At 42.3% G+C, this 19,337-nt stretch overlaps 1 non-coding gene across 1 annotated transcript; it reads right to left on the minus strand.

Moving 5' to 3' along the window:
• Positions 1-388: 388 nt before the first annotated feature.
• LOC115032050 (small nucleolar RNA SNORA17) lies at positions 389-520 on the minus strand. Its single transcript, XR_003837697.1, has one exon. It is a non-coding gene; the product is annotated as a small nucleolar RNA SNORA17 (small nucleolar RNA).
• Between the last annotated feature and the right edge of the window lie 18,817 nt (positions 521-19,337).

Consider the following 19,337-nt stretch of genomic DNA (forward strand, 5'->3'; position numbering starts at 1 on the left):
CAAGACTGCTTCACTACCCTTGAGTCTTTAGTTCTGCCCCTCTTCATTGTGCCCACTTCCTTCTGTTTCTTTCTCTTCCATCTCTCCACCACTTATTTGCTCCTCTTAGTGATGCCTGGGGTCTCTGCGAGTCTGGGGTCATCTCAAGAATGGACTCAGGAGTGCTATGCCCTGCTTATGGATTATGGTGCCAGACAGGTGCCTTCTCTCTCCACAGAGGCCTGCACACTGTCCAGCTGCTGGTCATCTCAGACTAGCTCCCTGTACAGATCCTGTGGCACCAGTCTGGTGGTCATCGTGGGTGAGCTGTTGAGGCCTGCATGACACTGGACTTGTGGTAGTCTCAAGTTAGTTTTGTTTGTTTGTTGTTTGTTTTGTTTTTTTAGGGAGTGTTAGGATACTAATCATTCAGGTGTTCATAAGTCAGGACACTAAGTGTAGATGTAACCTTTCTCCTCTCTGTCATCTCCTGACGCACATGTGACACAGTGGCTACACCTACGATACTTCTAGGGGCAGGTTACATGGCTTTTTAAAAAAGCCTATTAAAGAACAGCAAAAAAGTAAGACCTGCCCAGCCACAGAAAGCCAAGCAGGATGGACCACACTGACCACACAGACTGACAAGCTCAGTGTGGGAGTGATTTCAACACAGGACAGGCTGGAGGTCAGTTTTTACAATGAATGGTTGACGGATTATCTATAGTCTTCCTTACATCACATATAGAAATATATCTTTGAAGAAATAGGATTAGGATCTCCAAATAACTCACAGGAGACCGCAATTTGAAATGGGGTCCTCTTTCAGGCTTGCAGATGTTCTGACTCAGAAATGAAATTAAACTTGAGCAAAATATCTGTGTGAAACAATTCCTTCCCACGCTGTAGCCCCTCACATGCACTGAAACTATGAAGGGTCACTTCTTCTCCCAGGGAAATCTAAACATGATTCATAGATCTTTTTCTGAAAGTATGAATACAGAATATCTCATGAAATGAGATTTATGGGGTATTTTCTCACTGAGGCCCAAGGAGCAGGTAGCATGAAAAACATCACTCAGAGCACTCCTAAATGAGGCTGGAAGTTAAGGCAGAGGGAACTTGGAGGCAATTGTTACCCTTAAAAATGCTTTTAAAAATACTCTAACCTTTCTAACTCCTCGGTATTTGTGATCCAGCACATGTGTCATAATATTTTTGACCACAAAAAGTGGCTGGACTGTACCCACTATATACAGATAGATACCACAGACATTATGGCTAGTGAAAAAAAGCCAGCTATAATACATACTCTGTAATTGGACTTGAATGAAGTTCAAGTCCAGGCAAAGCTTATCTGTGGAGACTGTGATTACCAAGGGGTTTCTCTAGGTAAGGTTAAAAGAGAGAAAGGGAGAGAGAGAGAGAGAGAGAGAGAGAGAGAGAGAGAGAGAGAGAGAGAGAGAGAGAGAGAGAGAGGCACAACAGTGACATTTGATGTGGTGATGAGAATGTTCTGTGTCTTCCTAGGAACTGCTGTATCACTAATGAATATGATTGTTTGGATGCATTAAAATTAGAAATAAATTCTGTGCATTTCATTATATGTGGATTATGCTTGACTTAAGCAAATTAATTCTCATGAAAAGTCTTAACAAAATTCTAAGTATGCGTATCCCTTGACAATGTGAAGAATGTTTTGAGTCTCAGCATGCTAAAAATTTTAAACTTGTCATATATAAGCATGCCTTATAAAGTGCTATTTTCTCACCCCTAGAGTTTTGTTTTAAAAAATAAACTACTGGCAAATAGAATGTTTGCAGCATTCTGTACACTTACTAACACTGGCATCCTAGACATATAGAAAATGAGAAAATGTAGACTGAAGGGGAAACTTAAGGGTTCTTTGGAAAGTTTGTTGGATGGTGTTTTGCTGGGGCAAACATGTGAAGGAATGTTTAGCTGAAGTGGACACAGGTGAAAGACTAAGGCAGACTCATGAAGGAACATTTGACTGAAGCAGACACAGGAGAGAGGATGTTTTGCTAAAGCAAGCACATGAAAGGACAGGTGATGAAGGATTCTTTGCTAACAACACAAATGTATTAGTCAGCCTAACATGGCATAGTTGAGCTGTAATTGTTGGGACTCCATAGAGAGAAACACACCAAAAAACTTCTGGTGGTGTGCTGCAGTTTCATGCCTGCTTGGTACCTCCTGACTGACCAAAGGAAAATGGCTCATACTGTTTGCTACAGGGCTTCGAGCTGACATTTCCCAATGGCAAGAGGTTACCTAATATGTCTTTCTTGGTCCTGCAACTTTAGACCAGTGTCTACGTTTTCCACAATGGCTACGATGAACTTTGAATCTTTCAGTCAAATTCACCATAATTAAAACGCCGAGCATTTTGCTTCCTGATATTTTTGGGTATGATTTACCCTATGATATTGGCATTGTACTCGTGAGAACCAATATCAGTTGTCTCCCTTATCCATTCATCTACAGGGGCTCCACGTGTTTTCAGTGATCTGATTGCTCTCTTACATTCGGTGTTTGCATTCTCAAAAGCCAAGATTTCTACAATGATTGTCTGGTTTCAAGGTCTGTTATGGCTCTAACCACAGCTGAACTCAACTTCTGTAAGAGTTCTGTAAACGGTTCTCCAGAACCCTGTACTATTTTAGTAAATGAGGTAGATTTTTCTCCCAGCTTCTTCAACCAAATTCCATGCTCTTAAGGCAGCAACATGACATTGTTCATTTACACCATCATCAGATTGGGTGTGGTCTTGTAAGTCAGCATAATGCCCTTCACCAAGCAGCTGACCTTTACTAACATCTATTCCTCTTGCTACCTTGTGTTGTGCTACTTTTGTGCCTTCATGTCTTCACCATGACAACCATTGTAATTATTGACCAACTTCTAACACACCTGACACCAATCTCTTGTCATCTTGTGGGACAACCCTATGCTGTATAGCCCAGTTATTTTGTATTTCTTTGACAAAGCATGTAAGCCATACATTACTATTGCCCCTTTAAAATGGTTTAAATCTGACATTCGTATCAGTTGCTAGGTCAATTCATTATAAGCTTGTCCACCATTGTTAGCAGGCATATGTTGAACAAAGGCTGGGAAGACTGAGGATACTGAATTGTGTAGGCACAAGCAAATTCTCTGGTGGTGTACCTGGCTGGATCTTAATCTGTTGGACACGTGCCATTTCCTGCTCTTTCAGGCCCTAGAATCAGGGCAGGGAAGCAGTTTATCTCTCAGCCTAGTTTGCCTCCAGTTTTCATCGTTCTGTACGTTCCCAGTCTCATTCTCCAAGTCTGAACTTTTTCTCTTCCCAGAGGCCCTCTACAAACTCTCTAAGTGCATAGCCAATTATACAATCTTCTCTAACAGAAGGGAAGTATTGTATTTCCTACTAAACTTTTTCAAAATAGTATACCTGAAAACTACAAATCAAAGCCAAAACCTTCTGGGAGCAAGGCAGGATACTACCCAGTGGTGGTAGCTGCCATTGTGCCAATCTCCTTAAGCAACATTGATAATGGTTCATAATCTGCCATTTCCTCTTCTGTAGAAGCAGAGTTACCCATTATGCCCAAGGCCACTTTAGGCACCACCTGTAAGTTTAATTTTTTTCAAACCTTATTTTTTAGTGACGGTTTTTAAATGTTTTAACCTCCCTTTTATCTCACCACCCATCAGAGGTAGTAGAAAACAAAGGATATGGGGGATATAGACCTGTTGAGAAAGGTTCTTTGGAGCAACTCTCATTTGTGTTGTCTGGAAATTGTCAGTTCAGTTCACAGGTCAGCAGGCAGTGTGATACACTCACAAAAATATACACCCAGCAGTCCAGGTCTGTAGAGTTGGGATAGCAAACATGAATCAGCAGCAGTGGTACTACCTAGCAGAGACAGCCAGGCCTCAGCCTTGGCACAAGTCAGCAGGAGGAACCAGGAAGGATACCAGAAGTTCTTAGCTGTGCCTCTCTCAAGGAAGCATACATAGATGAATGAAGACACGAGAACAACAAGTGTTGCACAGCTAGCTCTCTAAGCAAGCCTAGCTCAGCCAGCCCCTGTCACTGTATGTAGAGTCCTTATATACTCTTTCCATAAATCACATGTCCTCCACATGTATTGCTTCAGCACATGTCTTTCATCAGCATGTGCCTCTGTCTCAGCTGACAACACTCTGCCAATCATCCTGAGTCAGCCGGAAGCAGTAAGAAACTGCAGCACACCACCAGAAGGTTTTTGGTGGTTTCTCTCTATAGATTTCCTACAAATGCAGCCCAACTATGCCATGTTAGGATGACCAATATATGTGTGCTGTTAGCAAAGAGTCCTTCATCACTTGTCCTTTCACGTGCTTGCTTTAGCAGTACATCCTCTTTCATGTGTCTGCCTCAGCCAAATGTTCCTTCAGGATTCTGCCTTAGTCTTTCCCTTGTGTCTACTCCAGCTAAACTTTTCTTCACGTTTGCCCCGGCAAAACACCATCCAACAAACTTTCTAAAGAACACTTAAGCTTCCACTTCAGTAGATCTTTTTAATGTGCAGTCTATTTCAGCTTATTTAGGCTGGATATACTTTTATGATGCTAGAATTTCTTTATCTTTTTAGTTAAGTTTATATGCCTGGTAAGTCTGGAGGAAAGATAAAAAGCCTGCCTGCTATAACCAGCACTGACCTGCAGTAAAACATTTCTCTGTGATGGATGTTTTGTAGGAAGGAGGGTGGGGGTGGGAATTAGCTGCATACGGATGGGCACTGGAGTAATGGAATAGAGGGTCTTCAGGATATTCAGTGCTTGTCCTCAATCTAGAATCAAAGAGGTAAACAAAATTCCTCCCAACACTATGTTGATGAAATAATTCACAGAATTCAGAGGAGTCAGTGGCAGGCTTCATGGTTCAGTGTGTGCCTGCTCTTCTGCCATGGTCTGCAGTCCGTGAGAGGAAATGAGTCTCAACATAAAAATGACAACAGATCAGTGTCATGCATTAGGGAGAGAGAAATCCAGAACAGAAAGGAAACACAGTTTTGTACTTGTCTTTCAAGTATGAGAGCCAGGGTGTGACCATCAAAGAACGCAGATGTAGGTGGGTTCAGGAAGCTTCTAAGAGCTTAACACTAGGTTTTCCTGGGGAAAAAAAAACTGGTCTAGTAACATAGCTTATATCAGAATAGTATTTGTTATGTATATAACTTCTTGTATAGCATGAATTTCATTTTTTTTTGTCTAATTGTTTTCCTTCTCTCTACAATATGCCTTGAACTAATACTATCACTGTAGCTACTATCAGAAAGGTGTGTGTGTGTTCATTTGGAAATTGGAAGTTGATGCCAGGTGTATTTGTCAATTACTGCACACAATTAGTGTAAATATAGAGGGGGGGCAGGGGTATTTCTTACTGAACCTAGAGCCTGTCACTTTGGATAAACTGGCTGGCCAATGAGCTCCAAATATCTGCTCATAAATGGAATTTTAGCACCATTTACAGATGGGTACCTCCCTGCCCAGTTTTACATGGATTCTGGGCATAGAATCCAGGTTCTCACACTCTCAGGTCAAACAAACACTTTAACAGCAGAGCTGTCTCTTCACACTTTAACAGCAGAGGCATTTCCTCAGTCCATGTCCCCAAGTGGACAGTGACTCACATGTACCATTTTGGAGCCCCAGGTAAGACTTCCTTTCAAAGAAATGCAATTGGCTAGCAATGTTTGCTCAGTATGTTCTTGGCTCCTTATGCTGAGGCACCGGAACCCTCAGTATTTCCACCAGCAGGCTTTTGATCATTTTTGTAATACTCTTATCTTGGTCCTTAGCTAAAATAAACACAGTTCATAAATGCATGATGGTAGTAGTACTCTACACTGGTTAACACCTAACGATTTGCTAAAATGTGCATCTGTAAATGACTGTTTATATTAGCCATTAAGTATCTGTAAAAACATGTACACCGCTGCCTGTCTTTCCAAATAAAGGCTGACTGTCTTGAGTTGACTCAGGATAAGTATTGTAAACAGGATGGCATATAAAGTGTGAGACACTATACAGAGGGCCAAGTGTATATGAAGGTTAACTGATTAATAAAACATGGCTGGCCTTGATTTCGTTTATAAGAAACTTAAGACATTTATCAACATCTGTCTGAAGCCAGTCCCATTCTCTTGGACTGTGCTGTGGATGGCTGATTAATAAAAGATGATGTCTTAGGAAGGAAGCTTAGATCTTTGAAAGCCTCAACAGAGGACAAGGCCAGGCTGAATCTGCATATGAAAGGGAATGGTGAAAGTAAGGGGCTCACCCTGGAAGTCCCTGCCACTTCCCGGCTGCACTTCATCTTCCTGGTATTGGCAAAGTCTGCAAAAGTAAAAAATAAAAATTCAAAAATTAAGTGTGGAATTAATTTACAAGACAGATTGTAGGGTTTTGCTGTGTTCTCTCTCTCTCTCTCTCTCTCTCTCTCTCTCTCTCTCTAAGAAACTGAAATATAATCCAGTTCCCTCCTGGCTTCCTCCCCTTGGTGTTCTTAACTTTGCAGCTTTCTCTGTTTGTTTTTCATTTGTACCCTTGATCTTTTAGTCCTTCCTTTCCTCTTGGCTGGAATAAAGTGTAAGAATTGAACAAGTGCCTCCCTTGAAAGCTGATAGACTTTGGCTGGCTGCATAAGCATTGCCCTTGTGAACAGCATAGGCCAGCATCACTGCCTCTATACTCCCTTAACCCTTAACCCTTCGACCTAACACACAGTCCTCTGTACTGACTTAGGGACTATCTTCCTTCGACATCTATGGCCAAAGATTTGAAGGTAAAATGAAGTGATTGATTTGGTAAAGTTTGATAACACACATCTCTGTCAGAACATCCCATTATCACCAGCGAGGCAGGAACAGTCCCCTACACAATATACAGGACCAAAGAATTCTAAATTTTTAAGAGACAGCACAATGGGCTAGAGAAGAAATTTAGAGTCATGACAGTGATACTGGTTCTTCTGAAAATGAAATGCCTTCTTAAATCCTTATCAAGGAAGCACTAAAAACACAATTTATGTTACTGTCTTACATTAGTAATGGCAGGTAAAGAAGCTGGGGAAATGTGGACATCTTTAGGATCATGTTGTTATCTGTTGCCAAAAGATCTCTCTCTATCACTCATCTCTGTGGCAATGTTCAGAATCTAGACTGGACACCTCCGGACAAGAGCCCAAGCAGATACTTTGAAGGGGAGAGTGGGAGATGGGGTGGGTGGGAGTATGTCCCCTGAAGACTTGGCACACTCAGGCATCACCTTGGCCAACCGCATGCATCCAACTGAACCTTCAACAATTTTGTCTGTTCTTTCTGCTCTGTACTCTAGCTTGGGTCAAGTTCACAGTGCATCATAAAAGCAGAAGAAGACAGGAAGAAACTAAGGAAAATCCTCTTGCCTCTGTTAGACTCAGAATCCCAAGAACAACAGAATGGCCTTTTGATTGTGGTGTTGAAGAACTTGTGCCCCGCCCTGTTACCCACAAGCCCTCAAATTCTAAAGACAGGAAGAAGTAAACAAAACATCTCATTGGAGGGGTTCTAGGAATATCTGTTGCAAAACTGACTTATAAATCCATCTGGGAGTCCCGCAGCCCCAGGGCAAGAGGAGGATGGGAAGTCTGCCTGCCAATGTCCATCCAGGGAGTTTCTGCTATTTCTGATAACATTATTCCCTTGTTAAGTACAAGTCATCCAAGAATTCATTTTTTATGACTCTTTTGGAACCTAAAACAGTCTTTCACACAAATCAGGTCCTTGCCATGCCAGTCATAAGAAAATGATAAACATTAGGTGATTAAAATTAACCAAGTGTTAACTAAAACCTGCTTAGCTGTGAGAGTAAGGACTTGTGCAAATGCGTGTGTGCATGTATGAATATGCATGTATACATATTCATAAGGGTGGATTTGTGTGTGTGTGTGTGTGTGTGTGTATGTGTATACTTATACATATATACATATATTTTCATGAGGAGAGAGCCATGCTTATACTCCATATGTTAATGACCTGGCCTCAGACAGATGCTGTGAGGGTGTCTGTGTGCTATTACCTTCTCTGTGCACTGTGTGTGTGTTCTTGTTTGAGCAGTTGCTGACAAGAACAGGGGACTGGGGACTGATAAAGCTGCAGGAGGCCTGTGCAGGCATAACCTTTCCTTCCCTTCGTGCAGGAAAAAAACTTTCATAACAAGGGAACTGGGCTGAGCTGGGCAAAACTGAAGCAGGACTGTCCGGTAATGTCCAACATGTGGTGCTGCTTAAGGCTGAGTCCCTGTGGGCCTGGGAAGGGCACTACTGCTAAAGACTGAGATCTGCTCAGCCTGTCCTGCTGGGGTCAGTGCTGGAGGCCACACTTGTGGGGGCGGTATATCAGACTTCTCTAGAAGGAGGGGCATTTTCATTCAAAGTCTCCATGGTGTGAATTGTACCCTAGATCAAAAAAAAGGGACTCAGAAAGAGCCTAAAATAAGGTGTTTCTTAACACCAATGAGGAGTGTGCCTCAGTCTGTTAGCATTGTCAGAAGTATCATGGATGCTCTGAGTCTGTCTGCCTTGCCCTTGCAGGGCTCCTGTGGCACACACCATACCATGAATGTGCATTGCTTAGGACTCTGTGTGCTCCTATGGTATCCTGAGAAACCCTGGCAGCATGTGGAGCCTCATCTGGGCACTGTGAGGACCATGACTGGCAAAGCATTAATCTTTGAATGACTTCAGTTCTGGTTCTTATGACACTACTTATTAGCATCCCTTCATCAAAATAAATTCTCTCTACCTACCAGTAAAGGGAAAACAAAACAAAACAAAACAAAACAAAACAAAACAAAACAAAAAAAAACAACCAACACTTGCCCTGCTGTTTCCCACTGAGTTGAGAAGGAAGACATAAGAAAAATGATAGGAAAGTGAACAAGGACCATGAGGCACTGCTCATTGGCACACTCTCCTGCCCCAGGCCCTTTGCATTAGCTGCTGTCTCTGCCTACAACATTCCCCCTCAGGGGTCCTAAAGATGTGCTTTCTCCCCTTCTATAGTGTCTGCCAGATCTCCTTTTGTCAGCTCATCTCTGTCTACCCCATGTAGCGTAGTGACTCCCTAACCTCCTGTTCCTATTATAACATGAGCTTGAACTGTTTTCTTTCTCTCCATTTCCCTTTGCCACCATCTGATACTTATTCCCAGTATTCTTTGATTCTGTAATGGGGGGCGGGGTGGTGGAGGTGGATTATTTTAGTCACTGATAAACATCCCTTGTGTCTGACACATAGTAGGGACTTAGTTAACATTGTAGAAAGAGTCAATGAAGTTAGTCGTCTTAAGATATTATTAGAACTGCCTGTCTCCATAATGTAGATACAGTCCAGACTTAAAGAGGAATTATTTACCCACTGCTGACAGGCCTGTGATGAACATCAGAAATATCTCTAGGCTTACAGACGTTTTCCTTGGCCTGGCTAAGCTGAAGTATGACTGTATGGCCCTTCAGTTTATATTTGGCTTTCACCTCTGTTTTTCAAACCATTAGATCTCAAGCACAAGAATTGTATCTGCAGCCAATGGTGCAAGGTTCTCTGGGAACAAAATTTCCTTGCAGGTCTAATAAAGAGGTGACAGAAGCAAAGCACATTAAATGCCTCTTTTCACAGCCTGTTTCCTTTGGGCTTCTCTGCATTGTCCTTTGAATTCTCTGGGATCCTGACTGCAGGGAGCAGTTTTCCCAACACAAATGTAACATGTGACACGTTTTAAGACAACGTTTTTGAACCTCCGTGCACTTGGCTGTCTTTTAAAGTTGCAAAGAAGTGAGTGGATGGATGCTCTGGACCCTGTTATCTGTGATGTCATTACCTCTCCCCTGGTCTTCCTCCACTCTAACTTTGGGAACCTCCCTGAGAATGGCAGGCACATTCCTACTTCCTGCCCTTGCTCTGGCTGTTTTCCCAGCCAACAACTGCTTTCCCTGCCTCCTTCCTTCAGAACTCAACATCTTACCTTCCCGGTCTGTCTACACTCTCCACCGTGTCCATCCTTTCGAACTGCTCTTTCTGAAGCTTTAGCAGCCTACTCCCCTTCTGACTACCTTTTCTTTTTTCCATGTCATTTCCTATGTCACACTGTCATTTAGCTATTTAGTTACAGTCATTGTTTCTATCTGACTGGTGCTGTCTAGAATAGGAGCCATCAGTGATTGTTTGCTTGTTTGTTTGTTTGTTGTTTTACACTTCTTTCCCCATTGATATAAGATCCAAGAATCTTGAGCAAGGGCAAGGCACAAAAGACATGCCTGATAAAAGTAGCTGATGGAAAGAAATGACACTAAAGAGGAGCACGTGCACTGTCTCTCATATTCTTTAGCTTTTTTGACGCTGTTAGAAATCTTAGTCACTCTAAGAATCCTAATTCTTGGCTCAATATAGCTTCTGATCTGCCCCCTGTCTCCTTCATAGGGACATTGAACTTCTCAATTCTTCAATACCAAAGTCACTGACCAAAAACACATTAGGAATTAGACAGTCATGGTAAGAGGCCTGTGGGGTATAAATGTGAGGAAGGCCTAGTCTCTAGCTTCAAGATAGGAGACTGGGAAGGAATGGTGGGAGCAGGCTCAGGCAGCTCAGTGAGAGAGAAGCAGTTTCCAGGTGGCTAAGTTACGTGAAGGAAACCTTCACAGAGCAGGTGATGTTGAGACTGAACAAGGTTTTCCAAGCTTGTACAGACACATAGACTCACTCCGGGGGGTGGGGTGGTAATGGTGAAGCCAACAGTGTGGCTGCAACAGGGATTATAAGATCAGCATTGCTACAGAGAAGTATGCAAGACAACCAATGCCTTATGGAAAAACAGCAATAATCGAAACAGCCAATGTATGTAGTGCTCACTTGATACTCTGCATGGGTTAGACTCTGGGTAACTGAGCATGCTCAGTTCAGTTTCTCCTCCAAACCCAGGACAGAGGCATGGCTGTAATGCTTACCTGAGAGAATATGAGACCAAGGCAACAGAGAGAAGGCAACAGAGAGATCACTATGTAAGACGACCAACACTACACAGGCTCAAAAGGAATATATATATATATATATATATGTGTGTGTGTGTGTGTGTGTGTGTGTGTGTGTTTATGGAGAGAGAGAGAGAGAGAGAGAGAGAGAGAGAGAGAGAGATGTATATACAGGTATTTGCTTTTATTAAAACAAGAGTCTAGCCTGACTGAATCCAGGACTGATATACTTAAAGATGAGCAGAGTAATTAGTGATTAATGGAAATTGAATTTTCTTAAAAGACCGTGAAAATAGTGTCATTTTTTTGAACATGAGAACTTTTACTATGCACAAAAAGCAAGAATAAATATATTTTATGTGACTGGTGAGTCAAAAAGTATGAAAAGTAGAGATAAGCATGCCGTTTTATATTTTATGGAAAGTTACATTGAAACTTTATAAAGGCCCACTGGATCTTTATTCCCCTCCTCTAGTAACAGCCTAAAGTAAATATAATTACTTTTGGACAATAAAGTGCTTCAACCCCGTATGGTGAAGACCAATAAAAAATACCAGTTACTTGGAAGCATTCCTGCTTGGAAGCCAACCTGGCCCTTACACAGCCGAGTCAGAAGGTGAAAGGTTAAGAGTGCGTCCTTGTAGTCTTTGGGGGATTTTTAAGCCAAAGGTAATTTTCTTTCCTGTTTTTTTGTTTTGTTTTTAAAAATACAAAACAAAACAAAAACACCCATTAATTAGACACGGATGCTGCCAGTCTCGAGGATCCAATTGCATTAGGACACTTTTGAGTGTTGAAAGAAGGTCCCTGCTCTCTGCATTTATAGGCAGGGTACTCTGGCTAAAATCTCTTTGCAGGGAACAATAAGAGGCTGAATAATGGAGGCCGTGAGCCCAGAGTTGATGGAATAAAAGGCGTCCTCAATATTCTGGCCCTTCTCCTCTGATGTAGTGTGTGTTATTCTCATCTGCAAGCGCGGGCATCGGCCAAGTGGAATTGGAGAAGCATGCGCTAATCCACTGCTGCTCTAAGCTGACAGGGAAAAGCACCCCCGAGTTTCCCATTTGGATTCTGTAGCCACTTTGATTCACACCTATTTTTTCCAGGTTAGGTCCCGGCCATAATTTTTTTATATGACACTACCACATGCAGTTCACATGCTACAACCTACTGCACGCTGTAGCTATTCTCACGCCTAGATATACAAGGGATGCATCTTGATAATTGTACTTTTAAAATGACTTAATCGGTTTGAAGGCTTATGTGTTGTATGCTCAGAGAGCAGAGAAAGAGGTGTCAAATGGCCTGCTCTACCGCTCTCTGAGCTACTCATTTGAGACTGGGTCTCGCACTGACTCTGAAACTAGACCACTGGTCTTAAGCCCCAACAGTTGCTTCCACCCACAACAGCACTGTGGTTACAAGCCCATGCATGAGGTACCCATCTTTTTAGTGTGTCTGGGGAGTTGAACTCTGGTCTTCAAGTTTGCACAGAGAACAGTCTTACCCACTAGTCCATCTCCATGCCCTCTTACCCACTAGTCCATCTCCATGCCCTACTTAGTAATTTTTCATGAGCTCTTCTTTCCCTACTTTTAACTCCCTTCTTAAACCTGTAATGAACTTTTCTATACAAACACTTCCAAGGAAGTAGTTTATTACTACTGATCAAAGTACATATATCTTTTTCTAAGAGAGTTTGAGAAACATTGGTCCCTGGGCCACATCCAGTTCCAGAAGCAATAGAAGAGGGCTTCAGGATAAGAGGGCCAAACAGCAGAGGGTTACATAAGGGGACACCTACACTCAAGAAACCTTTCTACCTGCCAAAGTTGATATTGAGGACCTTGACAGAGTCAAATGCTGATGGCAGTCGATGTTATTCTATGGTAATAGTAAAAACAACAATCAAATTGAGCAGAGTTTCATAGATTTACAAATAATATCTACATACATTTCAGTTCATGTTCCCAATCATCTTACTGTGGAGATATCATCGCATCCAGTTGATATTGAGAAGAAATAAACAGAAAAAGGCAGTAACCCCCAAATTAAAGTTTTTGACGAAGACAGCAAATAGAGGAAGTGTCTGTCGAATATATTTTATTATAATGATAGTCCTAAAAGATGTTATGCTATGTACCAGAAGATGGCCTAGTCGGCCATCATTGGGAAGAGAGGCCCCTTGGTCTTACAAACTTTATATGCCCCAGTATAGGGGAACACCAGGGCCAAGAAGTGGGCGTGGGTGGATAGGAGAGCGGGATGGGGTGGGGTGGGTGGGGAGGGTATAGGGGACTTTCAGGTTAGCATTTGAAATGTGAATGAAGAAAATACCTAATAAAAAATGGAAAAAGAAAAAAAAGAGATGTTATGCTAAGAAGTCACATTTCCTGAGAAGGTTGCAAAGTTGATTTTTATCCATTCAGTTTAAGGAAGACCCAGATAAGCCTATCAACTTTCCCAGGCTCACGGAGCTAAGGAGGAAATAAACGGGTTTTGAGCTCAAGTCTGGTGAACACTGGTTTGCACTCTTTCTTCTGCTTCACTGGCCATTTATATTTTTAAAAGAAAATGGCACTTTCTAAACTTCATAAAAAGTAATATGCACTCTTGAAAACATTCACATAAAATCTGTTGTAAAAACATATTTTCACCCTTGGTTTCCCCATGTGGGAAAAGCATGTCTTAAATATAATTAGTTGGAAAGAAATTGGATGTTGAAGGAAAAATAGCTTTCTAATTAAACAGTCACCGCAGAAGTCTATAATGTGATGGCTGGACTGGAGGAAGTAGTGGGTTCCACAAGAAGACATGAGTCCCAGGAGGTGAGGATGAGAAGAAAACGACCTTTTAAAGAAACTTTCAAAGGAGACTTTGATGGAAGAATGAGGGCTTGGAGAGGGTTCAAGCATTATCTCAGGCTGTTCGTACTACTAGTGGAATTGCAGGTGCCTAGCACTCCGTGACTCCCAGAACCGTGGTAAAAGCAAACTGCGTTTTAGAAGGTCACGTTTATGTGTAGAGGGTGCTGGAGGAATCTCACTGTTTAAGAGTGTTGGCTAACAAGCATGAGTTCAGACGTCAGAACCATGCAAAATTGTGTGGTATGACTGTCAGCACCTGTAGTCACAGTGCCGCAGGCGAGTGTGGAACAAAGACAGGAGGATACTTGTTGCTTGCTGGTCATTAGCATCACTTCAAGTTCATCAGAGACCTTGTCTCAAACAAGGCAGGGAATAATAGCGTAGGACACTGATGTCCTCCTATGACTACTACTGCTGGACATATACCATAGCACATAAACATGTATATGCAGTGCACACACACAATTGTATATGGAAATATATTTTTTCTAATCAACTGAAGTGTTGGAATGACTATGAGACATGGTTTACTAACTAGAAATTACAGTTTAGGGGTATGGGACTGATGGTGATTTTTTTCTTTATGTTCATTTTTCCCTAATAAAATGATAATAAAACAATTACAAAGAGAGAAAAGCAAGTGAAACAAAATACCAGGAATGGAATAAGTTTCAGACAAAGGTTTAAAAGAAAAGTCCATGAATATGTCTGAATCCTCTGCCCCCAAAGACTCAATCAACATTTCATTGCAACTGTCGATAGCGAGTTACTTTATAAGAAAGTTCAGTTCTGGATAGAAAGAAAGAAGTGTTGAATTCTGTCTGCTGAGTTGCCTCTGTAGCTGAGATATCAAGCCTTTTATGTTTCTCAATTTCATTTCCATTTCCAGTTGAGCCCCACAATGAGGAAAAGTAGGGGCAGAGACTTTTTGAGTTGCTAAATGAGTTATACAAGCTAATTATAAAACAAACTGATTTTGTAGTTTTATTTTTCATCTAAGAAGTGAGGTAAGCTTATAACCTAAAGTTTAGGAGAGAGAGAGGAAGGGAGGGGGAGGGAGAAACGGAGGGGGAGGAGAAGGGGGAGAGGGAGAGGGAGAGGGTCAGGGACAGGGAGAGGGACAGGGACAGGGACAGGGAGAGAGACAGGGACAAGGACAGAGACAAGGAAAAGGACAGGGACAGGGAGAATCAACTTCTCTCTAAATATAGTGGTTATAATTTAAATATTTTTGGCTTTCTTTGTTGTAAGATGAAGTTTAGGCCCTATTTATTTCACTTAATGCTACATGTTAAGAGTTTCTGTGTCTGCTTATTTAACATGTTAAAGACTACACGACCTTTGCCACCATAAGCAGTATTGTGATGAGTTCAACTCTGAAGCTTGTCTTACATTTTGGATTGAATCCTTAGAAGTGGGATTGCAAGGTTAAAAAGTATGAGGTTTCAATGGTCCTGTATATTAATAGTTTTTCCGAAAGCATTGTCCTAATTTATACTGAAACTATAATGGAAGAATGTATCTTTGCCAGCATCTAGTATTTTAACTTTTAAATGTTTGCAAGTTTAACATGCAGATGATTGTGCCTCGTGGCTGGCTTTTGCAGTTCCACAGAACATTTTAAAGTGATCTCCTCCTGCCCACGATGTGAGTTGACAAGTTGACACTGAGCGAATTCATGACCCTTCTGGTTATAATTAAGCATTTCCCCCATTGCCCACCATAACAAATTTAAATTCCTGGCTTTTGTCTTCAAAGTCCTGGATGACTTCTCTGTCTCTCCCCTGTCTTGACTTCTCTTTTCCAATGCATCCCAAGACTCCCTTTGAAGAACCACCTGAGATACTTGGTAAAAACACACATTAAGGCCCTGAGCCCCATGGGACACCCCTGAGTTAGGACCTCCAGGATGGGGCCTCACAGTACCCTATGTTTGTTCTGTCTGAGTCTCTTGGCTTTCTTTCTAATAATTCTTTTATGCCCGAAAGAGGTTACACTCAAAGCTCATCTAGAAGACTTTTCCCTAGGAAGCCTGCATAGATATGGCCAACAAAAATGTTTAATATTTAGTACTAAACAATAAAGCACAGCTAAAAGCAAGCAAGGCTGCTGCCTTCCATCTGCAAACAATTCCATATTTAGCCTTATAGACTTGGCCCCTCTTGCTTCAGGAAGAGGTTCCAAGGTAGGGGACACCCAGTGGCTAGGCGTCCCTTCCATCTCCTCAAGTGGAAAACTGAAAAGCCATGTGGACACAGCCCTTAGATGGTGTCAGTTCCACAGGGATTTGTTCTCTGCGTAACCCATGGAAGCTTGCTGGGAAAGATGGGAAATTACTGGGTTCAAGGGATGCCAAAATTCTTGAGGATCAACTTAGGGAGGCAAATCTGTTTTATGTACTCCCAGACTGATTAAGCCCAGAAAAGACCTTTGGTTATAGAGCTAGCAGTACTACATGCCACAGTGTTTTCATCTCCGTGATGTACCTACTGTCACTTTGGGCTCCATAAACCATTTCGTCCCACCTTGTGCCACTGTCTGTTGAAACAGATACTGAAAGATGACTAATAAACCATTCAGATGAGGATGCTCGCAACCAACTGTAGCCTCTCCCAGCCTGAAGCAGGCTGGTGCAGACCTTGTAGCCACTGAGGTGGGGCCACCTGCGGCGCAGCTTTCTGACTTGGCTGGCTTCGTTTGAAGTGTCAACTGCCCTGCTCTTCTCCAAGATCCTGCTGCCTGCTGAGACACCTTTGAGACAATCCATGTTGCACAGCATCTTCGGGCTGTGATAGGCACCAAGGATGGACTGGCGGGGGCGCGAGGGGGAGGGGGGATGGGGGATGGGCCTTCCCTCTTTTAAGCACAGTCTCTTAGTAAACTCGCAGGCCTTGATCAGAGAAAATTTGTCTTGGCTTCATTATTTCTCTCGCCGTCTAGTCTCTCTTTCAGCCCCAGCCTGCCTTCCAGGAATACTCGGTTCATGTAGGCCATGGGCGGCTTACAACTACACCCAACCATCAGACTGAGCATGGGGACCCCAATGGAGGAGTTAAGGGACGGACTGAAGGGCTGAAGGGATTTACAACCACACAGGAAGAGCAACCATATCAACCAACCAGACACTCCAAAGCTCCCAGGGACTAAACCACCAACGAAAGAGTTCACATGGTAGAAGTACCCATGCCCCTAGCTGCATAAGTAGCAGATGATGGCCTTGTCTGGCATCAATTGGAAGGGAGTCCCTTGGTCCTGTGGAGGCTCAATGCCCTCAGTGTAAAGGAATGCTAGAGTGATGAGGTGGGAGCACCCTCACAGAAGCAGGGGAGGTGGGGGAGGGAATGGGGGTTTAACTGGGAAGGAGGATAACATTTGAAATGTAAATAAATAAAATAACCAATAAAAAACATTCTGATGTTGCAAGATAAGACCCCTGGTCTTCTGGAGAACTGTAAGTCCTCAGGCCAGCCACATGTACTCAGAGGGATTAGCACAGAAGGCAGCCAAATTAGGAATGTTTGCTCACTCTATGAGCTGAAACAGAGGCAAGGAAAGTGTGAAAACAACTCTTGTGGGTCACTGTAAAAAGATTCCTTTTAACAAATTAAACGATGTGTTTCTTCAAAGCCCCCTCACACCCCCCACCATGATTCTCAGCTGCCTTGTCTGTCCTCTAAACCTGATTCATTCCTAATATGTACTTGGAAATTTCTTTTTCCTTCTGGGCCTGGGTTTTAATTTCAATCATGAGCCATAGGCCTTTTATTTTTTCCAACAATTTTCAAATTCTTCAAAATCCATAAACTGTGTTTTTACTACATTGTGATAAATGCATATTTGAAACCACTAACTTGAGTGTTTTTTGAGCCAGGACAATTCAAGGTCAAAAGGATTGGATGACCTGATTCACACTTGTGGTGTTGATGAGCTGGGGTGCAACGATGATCCAAACTACACACATGCTTAGGTTTGAGAGGCACCCAGAGGCGTGCGGACGAGTGCGCACAGCACACACTTTGTCAGCTCCAATTATGTGTTGGAGCTTAGAGCCTTATTTCCTACAAAAGCTTCTGTCTGCACTGGAAGAAAGCAAATAAAAAAGGGACAAATTTCCCCTACCCTAGCTGAGTGCTGACACCTGTCCCAGCTTTCCTAACCCAAGAATTGTTTCCTAACTCCATGGCATTTTATATTCCAGAGGCATACCTTGTGTTTCCAATGTAACACCTACATTTAAAAGCTCTAAAACCAGGCCATGGAATGAAATATGGAAGTAGTTGTGTCTCTGCCATTATACCAGAAGCCAAAAAAGAACTAGGTGCAGATTACATTTGAGTGTAAAGGGTAAATGTATGGATGGTTTTAAAGTAGTTAGAGTTTTATTGTTGTGAAGAGATACCGTGACCATGGCAACTCTTAAAAGGGAAAACATTTCATTGAGGCTGGCTTTCAGTTTCAGAGGTCTAATCCTTATTGTCCTGGCAGAAATATGGCAGCATGCAGGCAGAAATGGTATTAGAGAAGAAGCTGAGAGTTCTACATCTTGATTGACAGGCAGCAAGGAAAGACTGTGTGCCACACTGGGCATATCTTGAGCATATAAGACTGCAAAGTCTGCCTCTACAGTGACATACTTTCTCCAACAAGGCCTTACCTCCTAACAGTGCCACTGCCTGTGGCCAATCATTCAGACACATGAGTTTGTGGCAGCCATTCCTATTCAAACCACCATAGTAGCCAAGGAGATCTCTCAAGGGCTTGTTGCTGCCCTTGTTTTTTGCTGATGAAGATGTTAAGAAGTTAGAATTTCTTTCATGGGTTCACAATATTAATTTCACAGAATTAACTATGTCTTAAAGGAAAAGTTAAAGGACCGGAGAGTTGATTCATTTTGTAAAGTGCTTGCCATGAAAGCAGAAAGACCTGAGTTCAGATTCCAAGCACCCACATAAAAAGACTAGCATGGTGGTGGGTGCTTTAATCCTAGCATTGGGGAAGTAGAGGCAGGAAGATCATTGATGCTCACAGGAGAGTGAGCTCCAAGATCAAGGAAAGATGCTGTCTCAAAAATAAGGTAGAGAGAGATAGAAAAAATACCTGATATTGGCCTTTGGTCTTTATAAGCATGGACCCAAATACACCTCACATAGATAGACAGACAAAGACACAGAAAGGGGGGGAGAGAGAAAAAAGGAAGAAGAGGAGGAGGAAGAGGAGAGAAGAAGAAGAAGAAGAAGAAGAAGAAGAAGAAGAAGAAGAAGAAGAAGAAGAAGAAGAAGAAGAAGAAGAAGAAGAAGAAGAAGAAGAAAAAGAAGAAGAAGAAGAAGAAGAAGAAGAAGAAGAAGAAGAAGAAGAAGAAGAAGAAGAAGAAGAAGAAGAAGAAGAAGAAGAAGAAGAAGAAGAAGAAGAAGAAAACGGGGAGGAGGAGGA

The sequence above is a fragment of the Mus caroli genome, unplaced genomic scaffold (assembly GCF_978045245.1).
Source record: "Mus caroli unplaced genomic scaffold, Mus_caroli_1 scaffold_11, whole genome shotgun sequence".
NCBI classification, from domain to species: domain Eukaryota; kingdom Metazoa; phylum Chordata; class Mammalia; order Rodentia; family Muridae; genus Mus; species Mus caroli.